This window comes from Oryctolagus cuniculus, chromosome 1 (assembly GCF_051225735.1).
Source record: "Oryctolagus cuniculus isolate XC-2025 breed Fujian yellow rabbit chromosome 1, ASM5122573v1, whole genome shotgun sequence".
Lineage (NCBI taxonomy): Eukaryota > Metazoa > Chordata > Mammalia > Lagomorpha > Leporidae > Oryctolagus > Oryctolagus cuniculus.
Genome location: NC_142867.1, coordinates 151,461,890 through 151,479,121, shown reverse-complemented (window position 1 = coordinate 151,479,121; position 17,232 = coordinate 151,461,890). Strand labels below are relative to the sequence as shown.

At 40.6% G+C, this 17,232-nt stretch overlaps 1 long non-coding RNA gene across 3 annotated transcripts in view; it reads left to right on the top strand.

The window, feature by feature from the left end:
* The first annotated feature begins 1,859 nt into the window (after positions 1 to 1,859).
* Positions 1,860 to 17,232, top strand: part of LOC149128698 (uncharacterized) — a 37,165-nt gene continuing 21,792 nt past the window's right edge. Inside the window, exons 1-4 of one of the 3 annotated variants that reach the window (XR_016236614.1) lie at positions 1,860 to 3,122; positions 4,775 to 4,822; positions 6,845 to 6,919; positions 15,683 to 16,282. This is a non-coding gene — a long non-coding RNA (uncharacterized LOC149128698). Of the gene's footprint in view, positions 3,123 to 4,774; positions 4,823 to 6,844; positions 6,920 to 8,589; positions 8,701 to 15,682; positions 16,283 to 17,232 lie in introns of those variants that run through there. The other 2 variants (XR_016236615.1, XR_016236613.1) reach the window with 2 other exon arrangements.

The window sequence follows — 17,232 nt, the reverse complement described above, 5'->3', positions numbered from 1 at the left end:
TGAATCAGTGACGTAACCTGACTGAACTGGAGTCCTTTGGGGTGGATGTTGAAATATACAAGGCCTTGAGTAATGGTCTTTGATGCTTGTATGTAGATCAATGACCCAAAAAAGTGGAATTTGGCACACAACTCTCTCTCTGATATTTCCAATTGAACATTGCAGAAAGTATTACTCTAAAAGACAAGAGATTGTAAATGATCCTTTATGGATACTTTAGGTGGTGCTCGTCACTTAGCCTCCCTTCTGTAGGTAATATCATGATATCATCTTGGAGTCTAGGAATGAGCAAGACAGAGAAGGAAAGAGGCTGGCCAGGGATACTGAAGGTATCTATGTGTCAGATCCCAGAATAGTAGCAAAGGTGTCTGGCTGGCTCCTGTGGTCAGCGCTCAAGAGCACAACACATCTCTGAAGAGGTCATTTGATGCTGGAAGGGAAAAGTGAACTGGCGACAGAATGAAAAGCTTTCAATGACATCCTTTCCCTGCTATGACATCTTTGTGATGAGATCTTCTGATGTCTCCAAATCCACTTTAGTTATGTAATGAGGAATTGCTGCTGTCATCAGAAGCATATATCAGGCAGTTATAGATCTACCTTCTGTGTTTTTTATTGAGCTGTAATTCTTTCGCAAAAAATGCATTTACTGATTGTCAAAAAAAAAATTCTTTCAGAGGCAGAGAGTATGGCAGAAAGGAGAAGGAGAGGAGAGAGAAAGAAAGCAGGAGAGCGAGAGCTCCCATCTGCTTGTTTCAGCCTTAAGTGCCCATAATGGCTAAGAAAGGGCCAGGCCAAAGCCAGGAATCAGGAGCCAGTTCAGTTTGTCTTACAAGTATAGCAGGAACCCAGTACCTGAGCAGTCATCTGCTTCCTCCCAGGATGTGCCCTGGTAAGAAGCTGGAGTCAGGAGCTCCTGCTGGGAATTGAGAGTAGGCACCCCAGTGTGGGATACAGGTGTCTTCATTGTGAAGTTAAATGCTTGTTCCTAGAAATGGTTTTTTATTTCTCAAAAAATGAAAATCTTTTACCTTCAAGTAGCTTCTGCTTTACATTTACAAACATCTCTGGTGCTAGGAAATGCTAAATTCTTGGCTAACTGCTTAAGGCAGAAGAAAAGAAAACAGAGACAAATTAACATAAGTTAGACCTGCACATTTATAACATGGTAAACTTTTTGATCCTTAAGAAAAAATATAAAATGTTTAAACTTATAGTCCATACTTAAATACTTAAAAATCAAGATAAGCAAAATTATATAGGTAAACCATCTAAGATCCCAACTAATTAGAAACAGTTTTTTGTATATATATATATATTTTTTTTTTTTTTTTGACAGGCAGAGTGGACAGTGAGAGAGAGAGAGAGAAAGGTCTTCCTTTGCCGTTGGTTCACCCTCCAATGGCCGCCGCGGCTGGCGCGCTGCGGCCGGCGCACCGCGCTGATCCGATGGCAGGAGCCAGGAGCCAGGTGCTTTTCCTGGTCTCCCATGGGGTGCAGGGCCCAAGCACCTGGGCCATCCTCCACTGCACTCCCTGGCCACAGCAGAGAGCTGGCCTGGAAGAGGGGCAACCGGGACAGAATCCGGCGCCCCAACCGGGACTAGAACCCGGTGTGCCGGCGCCGCTAGGCGGAGGATTAGCCTAGTGAGCCGCGGCGCCGGCTGTATATATTTTTATACATATATTTTTATACTTTATGCATATGTACTATTTTTTTAAAGATTTTATTTAGTTATTTGAGAAGTAGAGTTACAGACAGTGAGAAGGAGAAACAGAGAGAAAGGTCTTCCTTCCGTTGGTTCACTCCCCAGATGGCCGCAACGGCCGAAACTGCACCTATCCAAAGCCAGGAGCCAGGTGCTTCTTCCTGGTCTCCCATGCGGGTGCAGAGGCCCAAGCACTTGGGCCATCTTCTACTGCTTTCCCAGGCCATAGCAGAGAGCTGGATTGGAACAGGGGCAGCCAGGACTAGAACCAGTGTCCATATGGGATGCCGGCGACACAGGCGGAGGATTAACCAATGGGCCATGGTGGTGGCCCCATATTATTAAAATGGTAACATATATTGCTCATTTATAAGACTTAGGAGGCATGAAAGAAATCTAATCTGTGATTGATAGAGAGGCTGAGTCTGAGTAATGAGGTGTTTCTGATGTGGCACCATTCCCAGCACCACAGAAGACCACAGGAAGCAGTTAGGAGGCTCTGAAGAGGCAGGGGACAGGACAAGGCAGAGAATGAGCTGGACCCTTGAGGCTCCAGTGTCAGGACGGACACCTGGGGCCTGGCCCTTGCAGCCTTGAGTTCCTCCAGCATAGCTGGGTCCCACGAGGAGGGCAGAGGGCACCAGCAGGCACTCGTAAGAGGCCAGGGTCTTGTCCTCCGACAGCTTCTGCCTAGCCGAGGCCAGCAGCTCAAAAAGAAAGCATTCGCTTTCCAGAGCCTGGCGGCCAGGACTGGCAGCCGCTATGGGAGTGGAAGGCCCTGCCAGCTGCAGTCCATTAGGACGCGCAAGTGCAGGCCTCGGGGAAGCGCATGCGCAGCTGCCAGTTTGTGTACCCACATAGCGTTCGCTGCTCCTCCTTGCTGCGCAGGGTCCTTAGCACGCTCGACCTGTCTGCCGCGGCCGATCTGAGCCTCTGCTCACTTTGACTTCTGCCATGAGGTGAAGAAATCCAAGGGCAGGTTGAGGGCTGGAAGACCAAGACGGAGCGCTCCTGGTCCACTAAGGCCCGCAGCTCTCCTTGGGCCTGCCAGTCTGGGTGGCGGGGCCAGCGCGACCTCACTCAGCAGGTGGAACTCTTCCTGGCCCTCCTGATGGGCAACCGGAAGCAGTGTCTTCAGGAACCCGATGGCCTCGAAACACTTGGTGGGGCCCTTCCAGGCAGTCGATGCGTGCCAGCTTGATCTTCCCGTACTTCTCAGAGTGGAGGTGGATGCTGTCCAAGCCCAGCCTCACCCGTCCCGGTCTTAGCTAAATGTGTGGATCTTCACGATGGACGCAGCTACCGGGTCCAAGGAGAACAGTGAGAATGACCTCCTGGGTGCCTGCCTCCTGCTGGTCCTTGCTCTGGGTGTCCCTCCGTGAGTGGCAGGTGAAGTACACGCCGGCAACGCCAGGTGGGCCCAGCCTTCCTCTTTGCCTCAGGGACGGCGTTGGTTCTGGGGCCTCCTGGTTCCCGCTGACAGTCGCTTGGCTCACGGTTCCTTCCTCACCTGGTTCCGGATGGAGTCCTGTGACGTGGGGCCAGACCCCATGCTCTTAAACTTGATGTCTGCCGTAATCTGAAAGAATTTCTTTATGTTAGCTGGAGGCCGTGGTGTGTGGGGCTGCAGGGCTCAGTCAGGAAGGAGAAAATTTTATTATTTTTAATCGCACACAGACACACTAAGTATGAAGTACTGTTTGAATACTAGTTTTACCGTTAATTTGCATAGTACACACATTAAGGGTAGAGATCCTACATGGGGAGCAAGTGCACAGTGACTCCCGTTGTTGATTTAACAACTGACACTCTTATTTATGTTGTCAGTAATCACCCAAGGCTCTTGTCATGAGCTACCAAGGCCATGGAAGCAAACAAACTCCTACCTTATTTAGACAAAGTCATAGCCAAAGTGGAAGTTCTCTTCTCCCTTCAGAGAAAGGTACCTCCTTCTTTGATGGCCCGTTCTTTCCACTGGGATCTCACTCACAGAGATCTTTCATTTAGGTCATTTTTTGGCCACAGGGTAACACTATTTTCTTTTGATGTAGTTTGGTATGATATCATACTTGTTATCATTTAATGTATTTTGCGTGAGCATTTATATTTCTTGAGACTGCAAGTATCCTAACACAGTGTTGTCACTTCCTTTCCACAAATGATGAAGTTGACATTCAAACGTTCCCCAGGTAGTAGTGAGGTCTCCATCTTGGGTCCATCTGACCCAAGCATCTACAGCATTAATTTGAAAATTTTTTGACTACTAAGTCATTGCTGTTTCTTTATTTGCACACTCTCTGTTCATGTTCTTAACAAAGGCACCATTTTAATCCCTTTATAATTTTTGTGTTCTATAATTTCTGATAAAATAACTGTGAAAGGATTTTTCATATGATTCTTGTACTTATTTTTTCAAATATTTTTATTTATTTGGAAAAGAGAAGTGGAGAGTGAGTGTGTGTGTCCTTCTAACTACTTCTTCACTCGCCAAATGCCTACAGCAGCTGGCACTGGGCCAGATTGAAGCCAGGAGTCAGGAACTCAATTCAGCTCTCCCATGTAGCTGGCAAGGATCCAAGTACTCCAGCCATCGCCTGCTGCCTCCCGGAGTGTTCATTAGTAAGAAGCTGGATCAGAAGTGGCAGCAGGACTTGAATCCTTGCACTGGGTATGGGATGTGGACATTCCAAGTGGTGATTTTAATGCACTGTGCCACAATACCTACCTCTTACAATTATTCTTATATCTGCCTTTTATTTCCAGAAATTAACCTCATTGTAGTTTTTGTTGTAACTCTAGAAGGTAGTGTTTCAACAACACTTTAATAAATTTTAAAATATGATAAACCAGTTACAATTTATTAGGCACAACAAGCTACCTGGCAGTATAGTCTTTTTATTTGTCTCTGGGCATCATCCATATTGTACTTTGAATTGTGGTGACTTTTCTCACCACAGAAATCTATACAACCAGCTTTGGTGTCAAATTTGTAAGTTTGTTATCAATTTGTAACTTTCTTGAAGGCAAATGCTGTATATATTCATGTTTTTGTTATTTTTTACCCAGGCCAATGGATGCTTTGAGCAGAATAGAACTCTGGACTCTTTGTGAGAGGTATGGGCAGCAGACTTGCATATATTGGTTGCTAACAAATTATAGATAATAGGCATATTCTATGAGTATATGTATATACCTGATTATCAAATACCCTTACAGTTTATGTTTTAATTAATTCATTTCATAGTTAGGAAAAATTCAGAGATAGCAAATAGTATTCATTCATTCAGTTAATCAACGCATAGTTATTAAGCATAGCCTGCCCACCAGAACTCTAATAATTGCTATTGATACAAGTACATGGGTGAATATCTTATAGTTCTGTTTCAGAAACTTTACAGTTAAGAGCCAAAGACAAAAAGCTAAGAGGTCATTTTTTAGAGTGAGATTTGAGAGGAAAGCACAAGGACTTAATGGAGCCAGAGAGAGGGACACCTGACTAAAATGTGGCAATTAGAGTTTCTTGAAGGCATGACATCTGATTTGAATCCTAAAAAGTAATTAAGAAGTGGTCAGGCCAAGGGGGACAGAGGTGAAGCTAGAATTCAGAAGAGAATGAAGCCAGGTCCAGGATTCCTAGGCACTAGACAGCCAGGCATATTCAGTGAGATCAGAGAATAGTGTTTGATTTGTGTGAAGTGAGATGGGGAAGTGAGGATGAATCTGGAATGATAAGTGTAGGTCAGATTTTGAATCACGTTTAGTTGATGTGTTAAGTAGTTTGAGTTTTAACCTTTGAGCAAGCATTGGAGAGTCATTTTGGGCAGAAGAATGAATTATTTATATTTTGAAAAGCGAGAGAAGCTTTTATGGCAAAGTTTTTCTTTAATGAACCAACATAGTAAATATTTTCAACTTCATGGGCCACATGGTCCCAGTTTTAACTGCTGTCTTGTTAATGTTATTGTAGCACAGTGACAGCTATGTGCAATATGTAAATGAATAGACTTGGCTGTATTCCAATAAAACTTTGTTAACCAAAACAGTCAGGGGGTTGAATTTGGAGAGGAAGTTGTATTTTGTTACATCCTATTTTAGAAGAAAGTGAAAATCAGGAGATAGGAGACTGTTAAAATAATCTAGTCAAAGAGTGGTGGTTTGAAAGAACAGGAATTTGAGGAGGAAAAGGAGGCAGACATAAAAGATACCAGGGCAGGCCGGCGCCGCGGCTCACTAGGCTAATCCTCCACCTTGCGGCGCCGGCACACCAGGTTCTAGTCCCGGTTGGGGCGCCGGATTCTGTCCCGGTTGCCCCTCTTCCAGGCCAGCTCTCTGCTGTGGCCCGGGAGTGCAGTGGAGGATGGCCCAAGTGCTTGGGCCCTGCACCCCATGGGAGACCAGGGAAAGCACCTGGCTCCTGGCTCCTGCCATCGGATCAGCGCAGTGCGCCGGCCGCGGCGGCCATTGGAGGGTGAACCAACAGCAAAGGAAGACCTTTCTCTCTGTCTCTCTCTCTCTCACTGTCCACTCTGCCTATCAAAAAATAAAAAAAATAATTAAAAAAAAAAAGATTCCAGGGCAACTGCAGCACCATTTCCATGTATCTGGAAGATCTGGATACAGCTAGGACCTACAGATTGATTTTATCACGGGTAGAAGAAAAGTAAAAGTGAACATCAGATATGTACATGAGTGCAGTTGACTATGCTTGAGCTGAAGATGGGCAGATTGTTAGATCAGCCTGGGGAAACAGGGAGAGGAGAAAAATTACATTTTAGATCCACTGGTGACAAAATAGATGCAAATATCCAGGTAGAGATGAATCGTGTGTGTTTGGATGTATTGATGCTAGGTACTCAGGACAGTAATCTAGACTACCCACTGAAGTTTATTAGCCATCGATATAATTGAAGGTGGGGGTGGCAGTAAAGAACTTCCAGGGAGAGCAGAGGACAGGAATGGAGGCCCAGGCCACACTGATACTGAGGGTATAAGCAGAGGAGGTAGATTCCCTAAAGCTGGAGAGGAGGACCAGATAGGTATGAGAGAACCAGAGAAGTGCTTTTATGGACGACAAAGTAATAAGCAAAAGAGAACATGCAAACAGCTATATTTAAGACTGTGTCTGTTCATTTTTAGTCAGTGACTTCGGATGGGACATTGGAAGAGTCGTGCAGATGAAAGCCTGTAGCAAACTGAAGAATATGGTGGAGGGTGAGTGTGGACATTTCTCTTGAGAAATATGATTGAGAAGTGTGGAAAAGAGCTAAATGTAGATATGTGTGATGACTTTTTGATACAAAAGTGAGAAACTGGATGATATTTAGATCTCTATTTTATTAATTAAATCATTTGATTGCCTATAGTATTTGTACATATTTATAAGGAACAGTGAAATGCTTTGAATTATGTATACATTGGATAATGATCAAAGCAGGGTAAGTAGCATACCCATCGTTTTAACCTTTTGTCATTTCTTTATGTTGAGTACTTTCGAAATCTTCCTTCCTAAGTATTTTAAGATTTAGGAAACATTGTTAACTATGTTCACTAGGCTGTGATAAAAAACCAGGACTTACTCTTCCTGTCTAATGTGACTTTGTTCCTATTGCCCAACCTATCTTTGTCCCTGCCTCCTACCCTACACTCTCCCAAGCCTCTGGTAGCCACTGTTCTATTCTCCAACTTCTATTAGATCAACATCTTTTAGGATCCAATTATGAATTGAGATCATGAGGTATTTCTTTCTTTCTTTCTTTTTTTATTTTTTATTTTTTTGACAGGCAGAGTTAGACAGTGAGAGAGAGAGAGAGAAAGATTTTCCTTCCGTTGGTTCACCCCCCAAATGGCCGCTGCGGCCAGTGTGCTGTGGCCGGCGCGCTGCGCAGATCCGAAGTCAGGAGCCAGGTGCTTCTTTCTGGTCTCCCATGCAGGTGCAGGGCCCAAGCACTTGGGCCATTCTCCACTGCTTTCCCAGGCCACAGCAGAGAGCTGGACTGGAAGAGGAGCAACCGGGACAAAATCTAGCACCACAACCGGGACTAGAACCCGGAGTGCTGGTGCTGCAGGCAGAGGATTAGCCTAGTGAGCCACTGTGCTGGTCATGATGTATTTTTTCATTTTGTGTCAGACTTACTTCACTTAATGTGAAGTCCTCCAGGTCTATCCATGTTCTCATAACTGACAGGACTCTGCTTTTTTATGGCAAAGAAATATTCCATTGTGTTTATATATATATACATAACATATTCCATTGTGTATATACATTATATATAATATATAGGTTCCTTTAGTTTATCTGTAGATGAAAATGCATATAGGGAATATTTTTTATATTATTTGCTGATAGAGTATTAATTTGTCCAATTGTATGCTGTAAAATCCACTGTTTTTATTAGCTCTAAGAGGAGGGCTTGTTTTTATATACCCGTTGGCTTCTTCTAATACGTGTATTAGCAGGCAAGAAACACCACAGGAAGCATGAACAAGCTGGAATTACAATAGATATTATCATTTACTTTTAGAGGGACCGGAATATCTGTAAATGCCAGAACATTTCACCGAGTCACTATTTATCAGTGTACATAGACTTGGTTATTTTGGAGTGCCCAATTATCCGCTACATTAATATTTTATGCACAGCACACTACATTTCATAGTGTCACTAAAATTAAATCTGACTACTGCAAACACTGGCAGCAGACCAAGCTGTGTAAAGCTGGCTCTAGCATTACTCGCTCGGATGTCTGCCCTGTTCTAACCATCTCTTGTTCAAGGCATCGAAAGGCTATGTTTCTCCCAATAATTTGGTAACTTTGATAATGTTGCAAACGTGAAGTTTTGACCTTTCCTCCCACTGGAGGCTAATAATCCCCTTCCTTCAGGATTCCATCCAGTAGACGATGCCCTTCAGGAGCGGTAAAGATGCAATCAGCCATGGGGGTGGCCGATTCCCAGGCTGTTCTCCTGAGTCTGACACTCACTCTGTGTAGGTGAGTAGGACAGTGTCAAGTTGAGAACCATAGCTTCAAAAAAAATCATGAGACTGTGAAACATTTGTCAGGCATTTTCTCTTTTATTGAACAGATATTTATAGTCCATATGAATATGAAGGAACTTCAAAAAGTTCAAGTAAAATGTAAATAAAATATAAGTTTTTTTTTGAGTGAGATAAGCCAGACACAGAAAATACAAGACAGACAAATACCAGATGTTTTCCCTTATATGTGGGAGCTAATATTAAAATCAAGAAGATAGAAAGAGATAAAGAAGGATAAAAGGAAGGAAGACAGAGAGGGAGGAGAAAAAGAAGAGGAAGAAAGAGAGAAACAGAATATGAGAATAAATACAGGAATGCCTGTGTGTATCAGTTTTGCTTCAAATAGTGTTTTGTCAAACTTTGCTTTAAATCTTTCTCAAAAAAATTATTAATTATATACTCCCAGAATTTCAATAGTTTGTGACTGTTTTAAAATTTACTTTATATGAGTGAAGTTAAACATCTTTTCATTTCATAATTGTTTATAGCCCTTGACTGTTTTCCTGCTAGGCTATGGTAGTTTTACTCTTTATTTTGTCCTACTCTTTATTTAATGGAATCACTAAGTCTTTGACTATAATATAAATTAAAAAATATTATCTCCAAAATTAATAAATATTAAGTTAAAGAAAATATGTGAAATAAAATCAACTAAGGTAAACCCTTTAAAAAAGGTAAGTGTACTTTGGTACAGATTTTTGAATTTGTACCAAATATGGTTTTTCCATACTATATTTTTAATGAACTTTTTATTTTTTATTTTTTTATTTTTTTGATAGGCAGAATGGACAGTGAGAGAGAAAGAGAGACAGAGAGAAAGGTCTTCCTTTTCCGTTGGTTCACCCTCCAATGGCCGCTGCGGCCGGCGTGCTGCGGCTGGCACACTGCACTGATCTGAAGCCAGGAGCCAGGTGCTTCTCCTGGTCTCCCATGTGGGTGCAGGGCCCAAGCACTTGGGCCATCCTCCACTGCCCTTCCGGGCCACAGCAGAGAGCTGGACTGGAAGAGGAGCAACCGGTACTAGTACCCGGCACCCCAACAGGGACTAGAACCCGGGGTGCCGGCACCACAGGTGGAGGATTAGACAAGTGAGCCACGGCGCTGGCCTAGTACATGATTTAAATGATTTTTATTGCTGTTATTTACCGTCCGTTGAAGGGATTGATGACTTTTTAAATTTCCCATGTTTGCATTTGAATTTGTTAAAGAGATGGCTGTCACAATTATTTTTACTTTAGTAAGATGTAGGCATTTTTCTTAAGCTTCTTTAAGTTAAAGAATCAAATTATAGTTTTTATAAAGTATAAGAGTTATATAATAGACACATATATTCACTAGAGGGATTAAATATGATAAGCTGAGGCCAGTGCCACGGCTCACTTGGCTAATCCTCTGCTTGTGGCGCCAGGTTCTGTCCTGGTTGCTCCTCTTGCAGTCCAGCTCTCTGCTGTGTCCCAAGAAGACAGTGAAGGATGGCCCAAGTGCTTGGGCTCTGCACCCTCATGGGAGACCAGGAAGAAACACCTGGCTCCTGGCTTCTGATGGGCGCAGTGCTCTGGCAGTAGTGGCCATTTGGGTGGTGAACGAACGGAAGGAAGACCTTTCTCTCTGTCTCTCTCTCACTGTCTAACTCTCTCTGTCAAAACACAAAACAAAATAAAACAAACAAAAAAAAACATGTTAAGCTGATCGGGGAATTATGACAGCTTTGCTTTTTTCAATTGTTGCACTTTTATTTCTTTTGTTACCTCATTAAGCCAGCTAGTGTCTTCTATATGGTATTGAATAGAAAGGGAGCTTGCCAGAATTATTGTCTTATTTTGTTTTTAACAAAATACTTCAAATTTTTTACCATTAAGTTTGCCATAGGATTTGAAAAAATCAATTTTACCAGATTATGGATATTTCCTCCTATTACAAATGATCTAACTGCCTTGCCCCTTCCAGAAATAGGTGTTCAATTTTGTCATGTATTTTGTTTTTCTTAGCATTGGTAACATTAACATAATTTTTAATATAATATGTTAGTGTAGATAATTACATGAGAAACTTCTTTGTTGCCAAGTTTTCTTGGGTTCCTAGATGAAAACAATTTTCCCTAATGAATGTGTATGGGAATAGCTCTATTTTGGCCAGATAGTGATCTTGAATGTGTTCACAGAGGCCACATGTGTGGAAGTTTCGTGTAGCTCGTCTATATCTTGGAAGAACTCTGAGAACATGGGAGGTTATGAGGCTTGGGAGGTGCTGGCTCAAGGCTGTCTTTTGCTCACTTCCTGTTTCCATGTAATGGGACAGTTTTCTCAGGTTTTCTCGAGGTATCAAATTTCCTGCCAGAATAGAGCTGAAGAATATAAAGTGACTTAAGCTGAAGTCTAGAACAGAACACCTCAGAACTCATTTTGCACTCACATTAGCCACTTGTTTTGGAGGTGTTGACTTGAGTATGTATGCTGAGGACCATAGGGAGCTGGTACCTTTGGCTGTTACTGTTTCTACTCTCATTGTAAGTGCACTTCCTGAAATGAAAAATGGCTCTGATTATTTTCACTGGTCATGGCAGTCAGGATTTGACTTTGACCTAGCCCTGAATCATGTGTTGAGAGAACCTTTGGAACATATCTGAGTGATCTAAATGTTCAAGATACCTTATGTGGTAAATAGTTCTAAAATATTTTTTTTGCATTGTCTTTTGTTGAATGTTATACCGATCTAATAAAACAGAGAGGTCTTATTTAATATAGGCTTGGAAATAGTTTGTATTAGATTTGAATTATCTGTTACTTGTCTACTAGGTGAACTCATTGGAAAAACTCTCTGGACCAAGAAGAGTCCTACGATTAGTGAAGATTTCTAACTAGTTTTTTATATATATATATATATATATATATATATATACACACACACACACACACACACATATATAGTATATGTAAAATGCCTGTAAGTCTTCTCATCCTTATATTTTAGTCATTTTTATTTTATTAAATTTTCACCCCTGAGATAATGCCCATTTAATAATGTGGCTTATAGGTAAAGGTGAGCTATTGTTTACTAAGACAGGAACATTAAAAAATCTGACATGATTTTGAGTTCATTAATTTCCACTTGTAATCCTGGAAATTTTTGTTTCTATCTTTTTATGCAATTGCATTGGATGCACATAAGTTCAAAATAATTAACACTGGTAACATCCTGATAAATTCTTTCTTATAATTTTATAAAGAGGTTTGTGCCTGTTAAAAACCATGCTTTAAAGTCCATTTTGCCCATGCTAATGTAAGTCTCACTGAAACTGTTTTAATTAGTGTTTGCCAAGTGTAAATTTTTCTACCAGATTTTGGGGGTCATTTTTCATTAGGTATGTCTTTTAAACAGTACATAGCTAAATGAAAAAAAGAAAATGAGATTCCACACAGTCCATGTGACAAATTTTGTCCATGTACTTTTATTATTATCACCAGTTCTTTGGATATACTTGTATTTCTGTCACCTGTGATGCTAAGTCATATTTTATTCTTTTTCTAGCATACTTTCAGACCAGTCAAGGATTCTTTATTTTTCTCTTTTGATAGTCCCACCCGACACCTGTGAGTGAGCTGGTGTTATCCTCCAGGGCTTGATTTTGTTTGTTGAACATTAAATCATAAAAACACAAACATCAGGCAAGCTCATTCTCTGATCAGGATTAAATGAATTAAAATATAAGACCATCCGTGTAATTTTGCCTATGCACAAGCAGAAATGAAGTAAAATGAAACCAAAAAAATCTTAAACTACCTCTTCTCTTGGCTATTTAGAGTAACTAATGCTTCTTTACCAATTACTCCTTTAGCCTGGCTTTCATCTTTTCCTAGGTGAGAGCAATTGAGATAGCAAATCATAGAATGTCTCCTAAAAGCATTTAATTTACAATGATGTCTGACTTTTTTGGAATCCTCTCACAATAACTTAACATTAACTCAGATCCTGTAAGTTTTCCCTAACGTCCTAGTACTCAGAGACCCCACAGTTCTCCATGGGTATATTCTCCTTCATTGAATGACCAAGATACCCATACTTTTACCTATAGGTGTAATGCTGGTGGCCTTTGGCTGAAAGATACTGACAACCTAATATGCACATTGATTTGGGAAAAGTGGAATGCTAAGGTGCTTGTCTTAATAAATACACATTTAAGCCATAAATGTGACTTCATTTCATTTGTGCCACATGCAAAATCGCTTTAAAAATTGATTTACCCACGAAATTGGTGGTTTCAATTTGGCTTCTAAAACTCTCTGAGAGAAGTATGTTCAATAGGCCACTTGATAGCTCTCTCTGAACCTTAATCCTTTTCTGGTCACAGTGGCTCTTCCAAATGTCCTTGACAAATATGAGGGCACTTTAGAAAGTTTGTGGGAAAGTGGAAGCAAAAGATAAGTTTATTTTGGCACAAAATTTTTTTTGAAATCCATTGTTTTTTCCCCCATAATATGCATTTTCTGTGAATTCTTTGATGATCCCTCACACATTAATGTCAATACCAGGTAACTCTATCCTGAAAGAGGTTATCTTTTGATGGTTTCCTGTTATCTTCGTAACAAGGTATAGATGCTCTTTCAGGCTAGAAAAGATGAAATTCTGGTTCTCACTTTCCGATGTTATTTTCCCTATTTCCACACCCAAAAATATCATGAGACTCATAAACTTCAGTCACACTTGAGTATTTTGGTCTTAATTTTATTTGGAAGCATGATCATGAGGGTAGTGGTAAGTTAAAGCTAGCAAAATTGGTGGGTGTTGTTATTGATGGGTGAAGAATGCCAACATGGGCAAAGGATAAAAGTTCCAGTTTAAAATATAGCAGAGAAAAGGCATACATTTGTACCATGCACAGGACCTAAAGCAAGATCCAAGCATGGGGGGCAGTCTCACTGGCCACCCATCTCCTTTCAGCCCCCAGATATCCTACCACAGGTTACATCTTGTGTGCTTTAACAATATTTCTTACATTTCAGGCAGAATACAAGGCAACATCTGTCTCTGTTTCTACATTCTCTTTAATCAAGGGAAGAAATATCAGTTGAACAAATTGGGGTTGGTTTATGATTATTCTTCAGTTAAATGATTTCTAATTTTATACCATTCTATTAGAACATTTTAGAAATTGGCGTCAGTCAATCACATAATAAACATTTTTTGTTTATCTTCTTTGATTGTTATGAAATTACTGACTTTCATAGACTACAAGTTCTAGGCAGCTTCTGAAATTGACCTCCTTGTGAAAATATTTTTACTTTCTAGAAAGATTTCCTGTCTCCTCTTCATTTTTTCCTGTTCATTTATTTATTTATTTATTTTTTAATTTTTTGACAGGCAGAGTGGACAGTGAGAGAGAGAGACAGAGAGAAAGGTCTTCCTTTTGCCGTTGGTTCACCCTCCAATGGCCGCCCTGTTTTTAATTACCAGCTGCGGCCGGCGCACCGTGCTGATCCAATGGCAGAAGCCAGTTGCTTCTCCTGGTCTCCCATGGGGTGCAGGGCCCAAGGACTTGGGCCATCCTCCACTGCACTTAATGATAAATTTATTTTGGTGCAGATAATTTGAAATCTATACATAATTTTTAATAATATGTATTTTAATGGAGTTCACAATTTTTTGTACCAAAATTTATCCTTTAGTTAAATCTTTTTTTTTTTTTGACAGGCAGAGTGGACAGTGAGAGAGAGAGACAGAGAGAAAGGTCTTCCTTTGCCGTTGGTTCACCCTCCAATGGCCACCGCGGCCGGAGCGCTGCAGCCGGTGAACCGCGTTGATCCGATGAAAGGAGCCAGGTACTTATCCTGGTCTCCCATGGGGTGCAGGGCCCAAGCACTTGGGCCATCCTCCACTGCACTCCCTGGCCACAGCAGAGAGCTGGCCTGGAAGAGGGGCAACTGGGACAGAATCCGGCGCCCCAACCAGGACTAGAACCCGGTGTTCCGGCGCCGCAAGGTGGAGGATTAGCCTAGTGAGCCGCGGCACCGGCTCTAGTTAAATCTTCATGAACTTTTTGAAGTAGTCTTGTACATTATTCTAAATTGTGTTTAATTACAGCATTGTATGACGAAAAAGTAGAAAATGCCTTAGTTGTCCACTAAGAGCATCTGCTTTGCAAAATTTTTGTGATATTTAGATACAATATGTGTAAAACTGCACACCGCAATGCTGTGAAATACCTCATAATTGCTAATAATTATGCCAGAAACAATTTGAGTAATAAAGTCCTCAGTTCACTTTGCATGATATAGGACTTTGCAATGATGACAGTTAACCTGTGTAATTTTTAAAATCATAGTTTGATTAAGATATAATTATACTACACAATTCACTCATTTAAAATATAGTATACATTTTACATTTTATTACCCACAAAAAAGTCTTTGTACCTGTTAATATTCATTCCTCATTTCCCTCTAACCACCTCAGCCCTAGTCAACCACTGATCTACTATGGGTTTCTATAGATTTCCCTATTCTGGATGTTTTAAATAAATAGACTCAAACAATACATGGTCTTTTATAACTGGTTTCTTTCACTTAGAATAATGTTTTTAATTACCAGCCATATTGTAGCAAGTATCAGTATTTCATTCCTTTTTATAGTTGAATCATACTCTGTTATGGGGACATCACATATTTTTAGTCATTGTTGATAGACATTTGAGTTGTTTCTTTTAATTCATTATGAATAATGCGTATATGGACATACATATGTAAATTTTTCTATGGAAATATGTTTTCATTTCTCTTAGGCATATACCTAGGAGTGGAATTGCTGGGTCATATGCTAACTCTGTTTGAACCCTTTGGTTTCTTTTTTTAAAGATTTTATTTATTTATTTGAGAGATAGAGTTAAAGACAATGAGAGGGAGGGACAGTGAGAAAGGTCTTCTGTCTGCTGGTTCACTTCCCAGGTGGCCGCAACGGCTGGAGCTGCGCCTATCCAAAGCCAGGAGCCAGGAGCTTCCCAGTCTCCCATGTGGGTGCAGGGGCCCAAGGACTTGGGCCATCTTCCACTGCCTTCCCAGGCCACAGCAGAGAGCTGGATTGAAAGAAGATCATCCGGGACAAGAACCAGTGCCCATACGGGATGCTGCTGGAGCCACAGGCAGAGGATTAACCTACTGTGTCACGGTGCCGGCCCCTGTTTGAACCCTTTGAGGAACTGCCAGAGTACATTTCAAAGTGGCTGTACCATTTTAATTCAGACTGAAGGATTTTACTATGATATAGTAATTTGTTTTGTTGGATTTGGACACTGTCATTTTCATTACTGATAATTTGGAAGGACTGACATGTGGTAGTTTTAAAGGCATAAAAATGAGTATAACCATAGCTTTTTAGTTTCCATCAGGCTTTCTGAGAGATTCTGTCTGAGGTCTCTCTGACTTTTGGTTCCTTCCTTGCATTTACTGGAAGAATAGGTAGAAGAAATGACTAGACAAAACCTGGAGAGATGAACTGGTGAACAGAAGCTCTAGGATATGAAGTTACTTGTGGAAGAAATGACAGATCAATGATACGGAATGGTAAGGGTTAAAGTATTGAGGGAATACAAAAAGAGATTGTGTTGGATCCAACATAAATTGACTCCCCAAATTCTTCTAGATGTTGAAATATAAAATCTGTTTTTTTTTTTACATTTTTAGAGATTTATTTAATCATTTGAAGGACAGAGAGAGAGGCAGAGAAAAGGAGGGTTTTTTTTTTTTTTCCAGTTTTTAAACAGTTTTTTTTCTTGCCTAGAAAACTTTTTTTAAGGTAAACTTCATGCATTTCATATATACAAATATAAGAATGTAATGATTCTTCCCACCCTTCCCTCCCTCCCCCCTGGCCTACACTCCCCATTATTCTTTCTCCTCCCTCTCCTATTGGTATTCTTATTTTTTTATAAAGATCTATTTTGAATTAACTTGAAATATGTAAGATTAATCCTACACCAAATAAAGTGTTAACAAATGGTATAAAAAAACAAACAAACAAGAAACCTGTTCCTCAATAGTCAAGACAAGGGCTATTCAAAATCATTGCATTTCAAAGTGTCAGTTTCACTTCTATAGATTACCATCAAAGGTACTCTACTAGTTACCACTGAGAACATATGGTATTTGTCTTTTGGGGACTGGCTTATTTCATTAAGTATAATGTTTCCAGTTGCATCCATTTTGTTGCAAATGACAGGATTTCATTTTTTTTTTTACTGCTGTGTAGTATTCCATGGGGGTACATGTACTGTAATATCTTTATCCAGTCTTCAGTTGATGGACATCTGGGTTAATTCCATATCTTAGCTACTGTGAACTGAGTGGCAATAAACATGGGGAAACAGATAAGTTTTTCATATTCTGACTTCATTTACTTTGTGTAAATTCCCAGGAGTGGGATGGCTTGGTCATATGGTAGCTCTGTTTTCAAATTTCTGAGGTATCTCCATATTGTCTACCACAGTGGCTGTACAAGT